This window comes from Lepisma saccharinum, chromosome 21, assembly GCF_977018435.1.
Source record: "Lepisma saccharinum chromosome 21, izLepSacc3.1, whole genome shotgun sequence".
NCBI classification, from domain to species: Eukaryota; Metazoa; Arthropoda; class Insecta; order Zygentoma; family Lepismatidae; genus Lepisma; species Lepisma saccharinum.
Window position 1 is genome coordinate 23,351,594 of NC_139249.1, and position 16,198 is coordinate 23,367,791.

The window sequence follows — 16,198 nt, forward strand, 5'->3', positions numbered from 1 at the left end:
GGTCCAGGAACCTTGTTTTGCGGCTGAATTTAAAAAATGTCCAAGAACTTTTTTTCCAGGATCAATTAAAATTTGGCGCAGGAATATTTTCCGGATCAATTTAAATATGATCCAGTATCCTTTTTTTAATGGAACAATACACTACTAGAACAGAATTTAAATTGTGCGAGAAGAAAGGTTCCGGTCCTGCAACGGAACCCAATAAAACCCATAGAAGTTATTTGTAGATGGACCTTTGACAACCCTGGTAGAAGCTAAATGAAGATAAATCACAAAATATGCAGAATTTTGAAACGTATTATTTCTAGAGCATGTACTCTACTATATAAAGTTAACTACATACCTCCTTTCCTTCCTTAATTGAAATGTGGCTTATTCTTCATCACATGTGAGATCAACCGCCCTGGGAGTCAAACGCGGTCGCCTGTGTGGTAGTCGGACACCAATTTAGAAAGTCAATGTGTTGGACATTTGGTCGATCAATCGATCCTACTTAATTTTTTTTGAGAGGAAAACGAGCTGGCAGCTTCACACTCGAAATTTCACTTCGCCTATCCCCTAGTGGAGTGGTTATCACATCGTGCTACGATGCCAGGTGTACCGGGTTCGAATTCCGGACTGAGCATGGGTGTTTGTTTTGTCCATTGATCAATTTAATCATATCATCACTCATCCCCATCTTCGCAATTAGCCAAATGTAGCAGAAGAGCAAAGTAAAATGAACCAAATCAATCGAAATTTCACTCGCAATGCATGAAAATGAGATCTCAAGCACTCCGTGATCCTACCGGAATCTCACGTTTACAGAAGCTAACTATGATATGATATGATATGATATGATTTATTTCATTCCTTTGACCATTGTACAGTGGTTGTTTTCCACACATGGTATGGAACATGTCAGCACATTACAGTTAATAATTATTTTCAAATAGGTACAAGTGTGAAGATATTATACATAACATTTAAGAAACATTGATTACATTATAATTGATTCTCCTTGTTCTTGCTGTTAGATGCAAGGTTTACAGTAATTTACATACATATAATAGATAAAATTCAATACATGCTTATACATGTCCTAGGAGTTCATTTAGGATGTTACAATTTGCAATTTATTGTCAGGTACTCTTTAACAGAATAAAAACAATGATCTAATAGGTATTTTTTTACATGCTTTTTATATGAGGTAGCTGATTGTATTATTTTTATGTCACTTGGAAGGTTATTGAAACAGTGAACAGCCATGTATTTAGGTCCTTTCTCAAATAATGTGGTGTTGTGTGATGGTATTGTGAGGTTGCTGCCATTCCTTGTATAATATTTATGTGAGGAGTTGTTACATTTGAAGGAATCTAAGTCAGTTTTTACATACATCAGCAGATGAAGTATATACAAGCATGGTGAGGGTAATATGCCTAAATTTTTAAACAGTCTTCTGCAGGGTGTATTTCTCTTAGCTCCTGCTATTATTCTGACAATTTTCTTTTGCAGCACAAAAATTTTATTACTATTAGTGGAATTTCCCCAGAAGATTATACCGTATGTTAATAAAGATTGAAACATGGTGTAATATAGTATTTTCAATGTTTCTAAGTTTGATATTGTTTTTAGTGTATTAATGGCAAATATAATTTTACCTAGTTTTGCGGAAAGGTGATCTATGTGTGGGTCCCATTTTAAGCTTTCATGAATCCATACTCCCAGGAATTTGACTGTTTTAACGTGATTTACTGTCATATTATCTAATGTAACATTTGGTTCATTTATCATTTTATTCCTGAGTTTGATTGTTACCTGTTTGATATTAGAGTTAAGGGTTTGTTCCTTACCACCGGTGATGGCTACACTTGTATCATCTGCATAAAGAGTCGTTTTTGCTGAATTTAAATTTATTGGCAAATCATTAATATATATTAAGAAGAGTAATGGTCCAATAATAGAACCTTGTGGAACTCCACTTGATATTGTGCAGGGTTTCGAGACAAAGCTAGATTGCACACCGTCATCCTTTCTGTGGATAATCTCGACTATTTGCATACGATTGCTAAGATAGGATGTGAGCCAATCATGTGTGATGCCTCTTATGCCATAATGTTTTATTTTTTGTAATAGTTTTTCATGGGGTACTAGGTCGAAGGCTTTTGTTAAATCTAGAAAGAGTCCCGTGCATTGTCCCGTTTTGTCTAATGTTTCTCTTATATATTCCAAATATTGAAACACAGCAGATTCAGTTGATTTCCCTTTGCGGAAGCCATGCTGAGTATTTGAAATAAGTTGTTGTTTTTCTAAAAATGATACAATTCGATTGTTCATGGTAGCTTCTAAAATTTTCGAGAATGGGGAGAGGAGAGGTATTGGTCTGTAGTTGGTTAAGTTGTTTCTATCTCCTTTCTTGTATATTGGAATTACTTTTGTTTCCTTCAGCTTTTGTGGAAAAACTCCTGTGGTGAAGGACAAATTGATTATGTGGCACAGTGGGATTACAATATATTCTTTGCATTGTTTGACAATATAAGTGGGGATTTCATCTACACTACACGACCAAGTAGGTCTGAGTTTCTGTACGATTTTTTCAACCTCCATAGTAGTTGCTGGATGCAAGTACATTGTTTTGGTGCACGTTCCTAGTTTCTTTAAGTTGTTTGTGTTGTGACTGGTACTAGTGTTGGGGGTGGAGTACATTTTCGCAACATTTGCATAGTATTCATTTAATAATGTTGCAACTTCGAGAGGTTCCTTTACAGTCTCAGAATTATGTTGTAGTGCAATATTTTCTTTTCTTTTGCTGCCTCCATGTAGCTCCATGTAGATCCTACTTCTAGGATCAAACTGTTCTTCGAACTAGTTGGCAGTCATCAATTGTCGACCAATAAAAACACAGTAGGGCAAAAAGAAGCAGATGTTTCTTGAAAATGAGTGGAAAGTTACCAAGGAAGGATATAAACTGGATACATTACAAAGGCTTATTATGGCCTTTCCCTTCATTGCAGGTTTATGAGCACAAGGGTTGAGTGTGGGAACCTGAAGGAACCGCAACATCTTTGTCATTCATCTCCCGCCAGAAAAGGGACAAACAGTAGATTTCTTTCTCTTGCAATTTGAAAAGCCTATGTCCATGCTGAACCATAAAGTAATTAACCCAGAAAGTCCTAGCTACCTGGAGGCGTTTCGGCGCGGCCGATAACCAGAGCCAGACGAAGAGAAGATTTTGTGGGAGGGGGTGACCTGGCTTAGGCCCCCTGGTGTGCATGAAGGGAAAGTGAGTTTTCAAAAGGTCCCTGACTTCCCAGAAAGGGACGGCCCATAATATCACTGCATTTCCTACCAATGCATCCGTTTGTGTTCAACCAAAGTGTATGTCACCATCAGTGGCGTCTCCTGACCCTGAACTTCAGGCGTTGGCAAAGAAGGAATGTTAACCCCTCCCCCTCTCATTTCTGTGAACCAATATTACAAATTTTCTCCGTACCTTTTTGGTGTAATTTTATAAATATTTAGAAAAACATTAAATTACATAAATTATTTTAAATGAAGTAAATACTTCATTTAAAGTATTAATATATTTGAAGGGTAAGGAGAAAATTAATATACTATGTTCAATACTTCGCCATACAATCAATTTTTAAAGCACGAGTTTGCAACCAGAGGGGTTGGTGGAACTCCTACCTATCAGCCCTAAAAAAACACCGTGGACATAAGAAAGACCCGTTCATTGAAAAATCGCTAAAATGCACATTTCCGGTTTTTCCCCTTACCCTTCATTTATCCTTCCAAAAAGTAAATTTTGAAAAATCAACTGCTCATTACTTATAGTTACTTGAATTCCAGTCTATTCTTCTTTCTTTAGAGAGAAATGCGCTGATCACCGCCTCATAAAATTTCGATTTATCCCCTTCTCGCAGCTTAGAAAGTAATTCTTTCTGGATGGAGATAAGACTTAAATTCGTCATCCGGTTCTGAGTTTGAGTAGATCAGCAGAATGTGTGAATCCTCTTCAGTGATGTGAATGATCTCTCGACAGATGACGTCGTGGAAGGAATTGTTGCGATCAACATTGCTAATTTATACATTTCTGTAAACTCACCCACTAGATTCGTGTCCAGTAGATAATTTACTATCTCAATTGGTGTTTTCTCTGATCCTTCAGTGGAAGCATACCAAACATAAAGTTCATTCTTCTGCAGTTTGGTTAAATTAAACACACTGCCATAAATTTCCTGCAATTTATGTACGAGATGGTGAGGAAAGTTTTCTTTTATTCAAGTAGCCCCATTTTGTGGGATTTAGTAAATCAAAATATTGCAATTTTTCAAATGATTATCTGTTATCTGGTTGCTGACATTATCAATGATTTCAAAGTAAAGCCTCCGGCAGTGGTCTGTCTGTGATTCGTTGTTCAGTCGCCTCCTTTTCATTTCAACAGCCTCTTCCTCTTCTACTGCACCAGTTATAGAATTCCATAGTGTTTCGAAATTCTCACTTTCCTTTTTCAGCTGTTGTTGAAATTCAGTTATTTTATTACTGCAGTACAAAATATCAACATTTTTAGACTGCAATATACTGAATAATACGTCTGAAAAGGCAAGCAAGTTGGATAAATCCTTTTTTAAAAATATATTTTCGAAATCCTTCAGGAAGCTAGAAAGTCCTCTTGGAGTCATTGCAGTCAAATGATCGAAGTCTCCACTTTCATTAACATGCTCAAAAAACATAAGCAGTGCTTCTCTGTTGCCATTGACTGTCCACACTAGCCTAGAGGTAAAATTCCATCTGGTAGGAGCTAATGACGGGAGCTTTCTGGACATGAAAGCAGAAAGTTCGTGTAACCTCTTTGGAGAATGAGGTTTAAGTGATTTAAGACCACAAAATAACACCTTAAGCTCTTTGTTACATTCTAACGATTGTTGCAGCACCAAGTTCATGACATGAACATAACAATGCATAAAAAAAGCTTTCGGATAATTTTCCAAAACTTTACTTTGAAGGCCATTCAAATGACCACTCATTACAGAATATCCATCGTATGTCTGGGCAATTAATTTATCCCCACACTTATATTTATCCATTATTTCAGTCACGTGACTAAAAAGAGCTCCTGCAGTTTCATCGGCGCTCATGTCATGAAATCCAATAAATCTTTCAATGACTTTTTTCTGTGAGGCCGAAAAAAAACGTAACACTGTTGACACCTGAGATTTTTTGCTAATGTCTGATGTTTCATCGACCATGCTAGCCACAATGTCTGTGTTTTGAATTTCATTGTAGATTTCATCTCTCAGAACATAAAGGTAAAAGGTAAAGTGTTCCCCTGTGCATAGCACCATGCCATGAAGGCGTATAGGGGGTGTGGGAGTAACGCCCCATACTTTCTTGATCCGGTCGTGAGTGGGGTGATGTGATCAGCATCACGCCCCTGACCGCCTTTACCCCCCAGGGTTTCCATGTTATTCGACGCTGGGTGGACGCCGGGGCCGCTTCCATCGTTAGAAAAGTTCCCGGATTTGAACCGGCCGGGGATCGAACCCGGGACCTTTAGCATGGTACTCAGACGCGTTAAACATGTTCTCTCAGAACATCCGAAACTGAATTTATTAAATAATTTTGAATGCCTGCCGAAGTACCGCGAAAAACTGTAGAATTTAATAAATGTTCTTTTACTGAGGGATCGAACTCGGAACTTTGCAATAAGGAATTCCATGTAATTGCCCTTATTTAGAGAGGCTGGATTTTCCTCATGGCCTCGGAATGGCAGTTCTTGCTTTGCTAAATAGCAGACGGTGTTAATCAACCTCTTTAATATTTCCCTGTTCTCTTTTACTTTTTCATTGTGTAGCTCTATTTCAGCTTTTCGTTGAGTATCCAAAAGAACGTCAATTCTAGTAGGGGTGGCAACAAAACTACTAAATTTCAAGAAACTTTATTATAAAGATGCAATTCAGACTCGCTGTGTTTTCTCACTGCAGTATTGAGATGATTCAAATCCGCCTACCCTTGATAATTCCCAACACCTTTTTTAGTCTAGAATAATAAACATGTCTCACACCCGCAAAGCCAGTCTCAAATTTCATAGAGTTCTTTTCGAAAATGTCTCTCAAAATCTTTTCCAGCACCACTTTTTCCTTTAATACATGTTGACATCGTGTGATTCGGACATGGTCGACCATTGTCAATCACTTGTTTCTTCTCTGAATACGAAAGCCAAGAAAATGAATTATTTAAATATTTTTGCACAACACTTTCACTATTCTCCATCTTAAAATAATCACATCACTTCACACCACACGTTTAAAAAATAATGCACAACAACCACGAGCAAAACAACGCGGAACTCGGGATGAATGAAAGCCAAAGCGTTGGAAACAAATACAACGCCTTGAGAAGCTAACCATGGTGGTGGATGGCAGGGTGCGCATGCGCGGTCATCCTATGTTTTGGCAGTGGTAAGACGTTGTATTTCCTCTCCAACGCCCTGGCAGTGCGGGACCGATCTGCCTGCCTGACAACCACTGCGCGCTGCTCCGCGTTCGAAAACTACCGGGCGCTCGAGACTGACAATTGAAGAAAAACGCTCAAAATCATAATTTATAAAAGTACAGATACTTTCTTCTTTATTTCATTTTCCTTTGGCCGTAGACACACGAGTTACACACCCAGAGAAATCGCCACTGGTCACCATGGGATCCGAGCGCTTCGAGCTCTGTCGGTTGCGGGACTTCTTGAGTCTTTTGTCAACATAGTGCCAATCAGAGTTTCTTTCTGCCAAGGTCGTTGCACCTATGAATCGGCTCTTCAGCTTGAGTGGCAAAATACATGTTGTACAGAGAAAAGTTGCACCGGAAAAATTACCTTCTTAAATACGATGAAACCTGTAAAACATCCACAGATATTTATTCGGGGGTGGTCCCTCTGACAAAACATCAATATTCTCAAAATGCTTTGAACGGACTGTGTAAAACATTGCAATACTGCAAAAGCTGAACCTGCTCTGCAACACAAGGAAAATGCCTCATTTAGCAATTAATGTGCATTTGTTAAGTTGTTAAGTTCAGTATGGCACTACATTTTAAATAATGCTGTTGGAATAAATCAATAAAGTTTGTTAAATGACAACGACTCCTTACCACAAGAATATAATAAATAATTCTTTACGGATATTCCCTATAACGGTTGGGGGTTCGACGTGCTGACCCCACGTCACCCCATTACTGGTTAAACATCTCCACACCTCTAGGTAGGATTGTGGGCAGTCGGGAGATAGGCCAAAGCCCTTCCAGGGCTGTCGAACCACGGGTTATTATTTATTTATAGATGCTTAAATATATGTGCAACCTCACGTCTTTCCAGTTGCAAGGGTTTGTTATTGTACTTGACTCAACAAAATAAGCTTACTGTGTGAGGCAGATTCATACGAACCAAAAGTACCAATAATAATAATAATAATAATAATAATAATAATAATAATAATTTATTTCAAAATTACAAAAATGTATTTACTTGTTCTTGTTTAAATTCTCGATTCTTCGAAAAGTTTGTTAAGGAGTTGAGTTGAGTTGGTGTTTTTAAGTCCACTTTGTGCACGGTAAGGCTAATCGGGACTGGACCTACAGTTTAAAGTAAGATCCGGACCACTGTGTACCTGCACACATGTATCGAACCCGAGACCCCTCGATTACAAGACAACAATGCTATCACTGCGCAATCGGGGAAGCATCATTTGTTAAGGAGGATTCCCAAAATCGGTCTTCACGATATCGAGAAAAATATGCTACTCGAGAAATCGTACAGTTTGTGAAGATAATTACTTTTAACACGTTGCGTCTTTTAGACTGTTTTAATAGTAGAATAGATATTTGATGCGAATAATACTACTTACTCGGAGATATGAGGCATCCTGCCACCATTATACTTATTTAGCGTGTATTGCGCTCTGATTCGGGACCAGTTGTAACTGTTTGCATACATGTGGTTTACCGCTGCACAAGCAGTCGTTCTTTAATCTACTCAAGCTCAAAACATTGTTTGGATGCAACGGCAACACCCAACGCCCAACCGCCTCCCCGATGGCGCAGTGGTAGTGCCGTCACCTTGCAATCAAGGGGTCCCAGGTTCGATTCCCGGTGGAGGCACATAGTGGTTCGGATCCCACCTTAAACTGTAGGTCCAGTCCCGATTAGCCTTACTGTGCATAAAGTGGACTTAAAACAACAAATCAATCCAATCAACGCCCAACCCTGCCTGTTGTTGGCCTGCGACTGCTAGGGGTGGAAAGACCGCTCCCTCAAAATTTCGAGAAACAACGAAGTTCTAGGATCCTACACTGACACCCACTATAGCTAGAACCAGGAAAACGAGAAAGAAATGTGGTTTTGGGTTCGTGCCACTCAAGAACAGTGTTTCTAACTGAATGAAAAAAAATACTGAAAAACTATTTTGCAATATTTGTCATGAAAGTAAAATTTTCAGCAAATGTAGAACAGTTTGCCGGGGCCACGTGAACGTTTCGGGGGGCCAGTGCGCCCTCGGCCCCCCCTAACGACGTCCCTGACAAAACATTAATCTCGATGTGATAGATGCTGTTGGATTCTTTGCAAGCACTTTGGAAAAAAAAAGCAGGAGCGACGACAAGTTTCAGTTACTTAGTTGATGCGAATGAATTGACATCGAATTTAGGTATAGACGATCCAAGGCAATACTGTGCACTGTTCAGGTTCGAAATGGAAAGAAGAAAATGCAGTTTCATTGTAAAGCAGACCACCAGTAGTATGTCTATGCAGAGGACGAAATTGTTGAAGATCCACAAACACGTACCAAGTTTCCTTTTATTACCAGACCCTAGACGCGATTATTTTATTTCCAAGAGAAAGATTTGTGAATTTCACGATTTCTTGTATGATTATCTGAAAAGTGCAAAACTTGCATGTAGCTATATTAACATTTGAAGGCTCTAAAAATCGTACTGATTTAAAAGATGAACTGAATGGCTATAATACAGCGCCTGTAGCTATAATAAACACAAACGTACACCAAAGGATACCTTGAAACTGATACAAGGTCATGATTTTGCACCAAATGCGAGTGTTGCACTTCGGTTTTTATTAATTTTGCCCGTAAAACTAAACCTATATTCCGTCAACCATGTCTGAAACACGCTTGAGTGGTCTAGCGATGAGAGAGCGCCAGCTGGTTGAAACGTTAGATCACGTGATCAAGGAATTCGCTAGTGCGAAAGCAAGAAACGTTTCCTTCAAATAATTAAGGTATGTTTCACAACTCATCCAATCTCAAATCAATGGGTAACTGGGGCGGGGAGGGAGTAAAGGAGGCCGAAGCATGGTTCTGATCACGTCACCTCCAAAATTGACCAAGATCGAGAATGGGTGGGACTCTACCGGCACATCCCCCTAAATGCGCCTTCATGGCACGGCGCTACATGCACGGGGAACTTTACCTTTATGTTTAACATCTACAGTTATTTATCACATTTCAGTGTAGGGGTCTAAGTACAAATTAGAAGAGGATATGTTGTTACGCTTCAGATACGCTTAAACCCTACTTTTATGTAGTTTTGTTAAGTTAAGGACTATATTAACAATCAAAATTTGTTTCCATTTTATGCAAGATATCATTATACGAAAAGGAATATTAGATGTAAATTTTTAAAAAATGTTAGGTAGTGAGACCGCCGCTGATATTGTACGTATATAACAGCCAAGCATTGAAAGAGAAGCCGCATATATTTTCCTGTACTGTCGCCAGTCTCTACAATGATGGAAGGCCGTTGTCTTTTCTTCCGTCAGTATTGTTGTTAAGAATTGTTTCTTCTTTTGTTTAAAGTGGCCTGATTGTGTTTTTCGATATTTACCTACGGCTCAGTGAGGTTTCTTTTGGCATTGTTGTTAAACGGTTTTAATGTCCGCGTGCTTGTTCACAAACTTCGCGAAGAAATGTTACAGTTCGTTGATGTCCCTCGGCAGAAGGGGATTTTAAGAAAGATGAAGTTACCGTGCACTTCGCGTTATGTCCCGACACAGACGGAAGATAGCCAGTGGCGCAACCACAAGGGGACATTACTTCCCCCGAACCTGGTCGGAAATCAATTATATGGGGGAGCTGGGGCGAACATTGAAGTAACATAATACAAATAGCAAGGCTAACATAGTCTAAGAGTAGCAGGAGAAAATGATACTCAAGGTGGAATTAGTTTTCATGTATTTCTTTTTTTTCTTCTTCCAGACGGCCAAGGGTATCTGCAGGGTGGGACACAGAGAGGCAAATGCCATCTTCGATTTCAAGTTCTACGCAAATAAAAATACATTTCGTAAAATTTATTTCGTAAATTCGTAAAAATTAGGAGCAGTAGCTAGGGGACGGTGAACAATCTAATTTAAAACGTTGTAGAATGGAGAATGCGGCGCCCTATTAAATTAACATTGTTGTCAGTTTGCAATAATTTGCAGCTAAAAAATTTCTTGCGAGCCAAGCGAGAAGTGAATATCATTCATTTCTGTAATGCATTGTAAATTATCAGAGAGAAGTAAGGTCAACTGTGTACTTCAGATTGTTACCGCAAACCAGTTTGATCTTAAATTCATGAACAATTGTTTGGATGAAAATGAGCGCGCACATTTGAGAGATTTATATCATTTTTGCTGTTGGTTTGTTATGAGGCAAATGAATTGATTATGTAATGCATTTAAATAATATGTTATATACCGGGTGTCCGAGAAGTCTTTGTATGAAAACAAAAATTAACTGTATCCGCTATATGCAACATAGACATGAAAAAATAGTACCAAAATGTTCGGAAACTATTCAAGTTTTTTTTGTTTCAGATTTCTGTACCGTTGCAGTAGTGTAGCAGTGCCAGTGTCCAGCAAACCGGAAATGTACACAAATCAGAAAAAGGCTGAGTGTGTCCTGTGGTTTCACGAGAGCAGGTCACAAAAAACAGTGCAGAGACAGTTTCAAACATCGTGCGTATCTGGGGTAAAGAGCCCTCTCATGAGGTGAGGAAGTCGACCATGGGCAACCCGAAGGTGAACGTTTGGTGCGCGCTGCTGCATGACAGAATAATCGAACCATTCTTTTTCTGTGAGGACACCGTAACATCTGGAGTGTATCTCGACATGTTGCAATTGTTTGCTGTTCCTCAATTGCTAGAATACCACCCAGATGTTATCTTTCAACAAGATGGTGCACCGCCACATTGGAGTCTGGAGGTTCGTTCCTACCTTGAACAGACATTTCCTGGAAAATGGATTGGTCGAGATGGACCGACGGCGTGGCCTGAATGATCTCCAGACATAACCCCTTTAGATTTTTTCTATGGAGTTATGTGAAAGACAATGTCTACAGAACTCCTGCATCCGATCTTGCAACTCTGCAACAACGGATAACCCAAGTCATCACATCAATCCCTCCTTTGATGTTGGCTAATGCATGGCGAAAAGTTGAATTTCGACTAGATGTACTCCGTGCTACCAAGGGTGCTCACGTGGAGATTTATTGATTTCTTTCCTATTGCCTATAAAACTTGAATAGTTTCCGAACATTTTGGTACCATTTTTTCATGTCTATGTTGCATATAGCGGATACAGTTAATTTTTGTTTTCATACAAAGACTTCTCGGACACCCGGTATATATATGTATTAAAGAAACTTGGAATACGTATAGAATTTAGTGTTAACATGTTGCATATGTAGTTTCTTATTCTTTGCGTCGTTCCATGTTGCATATGTGTAAAACACAAACGAAAACAAATGCTTTAGCACCGACTTCTCCCCTTTTTGCGTGATTTACGAGGATACTAACGTATTTGATACTACTACTATTGCAATACTACTACTACAATACTAATAATAATGGCATTATTATTATTATTATTATTATTATTATTACTGGCACGTTTATCCTGGTACTTGCCCCCCAGACAAAAATTCGTGATTGTGCCACTGCTAAAACATGCATGCATATTTCATACTTCCTTTATTTTGAACATCGCACCCCTTAAATTTTATTCCGCGCCATCTCAGCACCCCCCCCCCCCCCAGATGATTAATCCTGGCGCCGCCACTGAGTTCCGATGAGCCTGTCATGAGCAAAAGTGGACTTAAATCAAAGTTAAAAAAATATGCTGGAAAAAATTAGCTATAATGTAACCAGAGACCTGGCAGTTGGGAGGGATGATTACCCTCCCGCCGTGCAACCGCGCCTGCTTGTCATATATACGTATATAGGATCAAAGGTTTACTAGTGAAGAAATAAAATATATATATATATATATATATATATATATTGTAGTCTAAGAAATTCATGTTCTTCCCTTTCTTATGTATTGAGTTGTCTCACAACAGTAATTTAACCAAACGCCCCAAAAACTCCTAACCAATCCCCTAAATTTCCTCAACACTTACTAAAAATTTCACAACGCGTAAGTTGACTAAATATACACTCACAATTCTCCCCCTCCCCGCTCCCCGATGGAAAATTCTTTATAAAACCCGTCGTCTTACAGCAGTAGGAATTTCCTATCGGTTTTGCTTGCGGGAAACCGTCCCGTAGCTAGAGGGGGCAGGGGGTGCAACTGCCCCCTGAGAGCGTGCTTTGCCCCCCCCCATGTGAAAAATACAGAACACATTCCTACCTGGAATTGTCACTAATCTTTACAATTAGGCTATATCATGTGTTACTCTAGCAACATAACAAAGATTTTGTGATTTATTAGGGTGTAAGGGATTCCGTATAATGTCGTATCTGGGGGGGGGGGGATTCCCTTCCAGATTCAGACTTCGGTAAATGATTTCGCAATTGTCAGTATCTTGAACAGTTATGGCATTTTGAGTATTTTTGTATTAAAGGTGCCTAATGTGTTCGGATGTTTTTCATGGATGTGTTGCTATGAACGTGGAACTGCTTAAAGTTTTGTTTCCCAAGTCTACCTTTTAGTAATAGCGATTCATGTGGTAGAGAGAGGGAGTGGATATTTGTTTTTTGTTACTTAGCGTTGCTTTTCTGCCACTTCTAGCTAATCGCAACAATGAGTAATGACTTGAAATTGATACAGAGACAATCATAAACAGTGCCGCAACCACAGGTGTGCAGATGGTATTGCCCCCCCCCCCCCCCCCCGCGCGACCTTGGACGGAAGTTCAATCTAGGGGAAGCAAACATTGAAGTAAAAAAAAACAAGACTAGGAGAATCTAAGAATAGCAGTACGTATTGGATACCCATGATGGAATTAGTGTTTACATGTTCCTTGCATTTTTCTTCCAGACGGTCAAGGGCACTTGCAAGGGGCACAGAGGGTCAATTGCCCTCTATCGATTTCAAAATTTATACAAATAAAAATACATTTCGTAAGATTTTCTGGTATTCTTATAGTCAAAGTTCAAAGCCAAAACTATGGGGCGGCGGGAGTCGGCCCTGGGAGCCAAACGATCTATATGAAAAAAAGAGAAAAAAAAATTAAACAGAATACCATGGCGTTCCGTAAATTATTGGGCCCTATTAAAACAATTAATTTCTATGAAACTTAATATGAAATATTAATGATGACACTGCAATCCAAGAAGTCATTGATCAATCAAAGAATACCTATTTGTTTGTCAGGTGTCAAAACATGTATTTCAACTATAATATAATACAATTTACACAATATTTTGCAAAATGATTAACGTAAGCAGTAGGCAAACATTGTCTGTAGTGATGCAAGAGTCTCTCCTTTGAAGGAAATAGAGTCCGTGGTGGACTAAGGACCCATGTTTTAATGTCTTAGCAAGTACAAAAAGGACTACAATTTTTTACACAATTCATCAAAGTGTAGATAATATGTAACCATTATTATTTAATTAATTTGATTTTTCTTGCATAACACATTGTTGGATTCTCGTTAGATTCCTTCGTGCGTAAAAATCTTGCATACTGGAAACTAGAGGGAAACATTATGAAGCACGATTTATAAAGGGCTCCCTTAATCAGTTGCAGAGAGGCCCAAATTTGTTGGTAGTACATATTAATTCGCCTATTAACATTATCGACCTGTAAATATTAAGTAGATACAGTCCCTATTAGCCTATTTATGTTAAACTTTATATTGTTTAGCAATCTGGAAAGGTCTTCATCGAAATATTGCTATTTGATGTTGCTGGAAGTTTTTTTTTTGTTCGTTGCAGTTTCATGATATCATCCCTTTTCTTATACTTACATCTTTTGGGGGAGGGGAAAAAGTGCCTCTGTGTGCCCTGCTATATCTGCCAATGCGACACAATATATTAAAATTTTGCCCCTCTAGGATTGACTTCGCCCCCTCCCCCCCTACAAAGAATTCCTGGCTACGTGCCTGGCGGGAAATATCCCGTTATCTGGAAGACCAAGGCCATTCTACTGGGACGCTTTCCTCTTATAATCTCCGCAAGAAATAGAAGTTCCCGAATTTACCAAGCAGTCGCGAGAACGAGATTGCCAACCACTGATTGAAGAAAACACCAGAAGTATATTGATGGACTGATTTGGTTTATTTTACTTCACTTTTTTTCCACTTTAGGCCAATCGCGGAAGACGAGGATGAGTGATAATATGGTGTTCGATGGAGGAACACTCACAAAGAATACCTGTGTCCAGGCCGGGATTCGAAACCGCGACCCTAGGCGGCGTAGCGCGCTGTTTATCACTCCACCAGGGAGAGCGGCACCGTAAGTAGGCTACATACCCAGACTGAAGGATTACATGTTATTACTCGTATATCAATTTACATGTAGTTTATTGGCGATCGTGTGATCTTTTGATGTACATTTTTCGCAAGGATGTCGAGCAACTTAATATTATAAGAGAATAATGAAATGACAGTATATACAGTTAAACCCAGCAAGTGAGAAAGAACACAGTTACTAAAATTATAATTATCGTGTCGGTGGTACATTCGATAAAAGAAAGGGTTCGTTCCCCGTGGAGTCACTTTGTGGTTCCTAGTTCAGTTCCCAGTTTAAACTGTAGGTTCAGTCACTGTAGGACTGGGCTTAGATCGATTTGGTTTATTTTACTTCGCTTTTCTTCCACGTTTGACAAATCGCGAAGATGAGGATGATGTGATATGATGAAATTGATGAAAGGACACTCACAATGAACACCCACGTCTAGGTCGGGCGGGATTCGAACCTAAGACCTCTGGCGTCGTAGCGCGCTGTGATAACCACCCCACCACGAAAGCCGGCAACTGGGCTTAGAAAAACAAACTTCATAAAGCGAAGATAAAATGAAGATTATATTCTTTCTTTATTTCTTCGTTTTTTACAATCAGGGATGACAATTTCTTGCCATCGCCAGAAGTCCTCTGAGGGGAGTCGTATGCCAGTCTGGGTAATGCACCTTTGCACTGACACAAACTTTCAAAAAGAAGAAAAAAAAGACTAATCTAGTTCGTCTTAATTTCGGAATGTATTTTTTAAGGTAGTTGGCAACTCTGTTCTTAGTCTCTGCTTCGGCGTGGCGAACTCGCGCGCAGTGTTGCCACATGAAGGGAAATTTCCCTTTTTGAAGGGAAATTTGGAGGTAATTTTAAGTTAAAAGGGAAAAGGGAAATTCGATGAAAAATAGCGAATTTTCAGGGAAATTTTAAGACAGACTAAACATTAATTATATTAAACATTATAACAGATTCCAGTTTTGAAAATGAGAACTTCTTTATTTATTTTTTATTTTGTCGTATACTTTGTTCTGAGAGGAAGGGTTGAATTTGGGTTGACCCACATCTGGCTACCGTTTGGGGCCGGAGGTCTTTGGCCATTCACCCTTACGGGAGTGGGAGTCCGAGGGTATTGTTTATTTAAGCTTTTCCCGGTTCTCTGAATTTTACCTGAAACACTACACGTGCAAACCATAAAGTTATCTTTGTCGCAAACCTATATTTACTTCAGTCTTCATTGGACACTGGGTGGGTTATTCGTCGTGTGCGACTGTTTGGTGGAAGGCTATGCCCGTCTTGGACGACGGGAGAACAAGGGGAGTAAAGGAAACTATCTGCAACTCCAGAATATGTTAGAAAACGACGTGGAGAATTATCGTGCAGAGTGGCAAGAAGTGACCAACAATGGATTAAATTTTAATAAAAAACTTGCTGTGTTTTAGAAGTTTCCATCTAATATGTGAAATTTACCAGAATAGAACATTTGCTCAGGTATGTACTATATATATATATA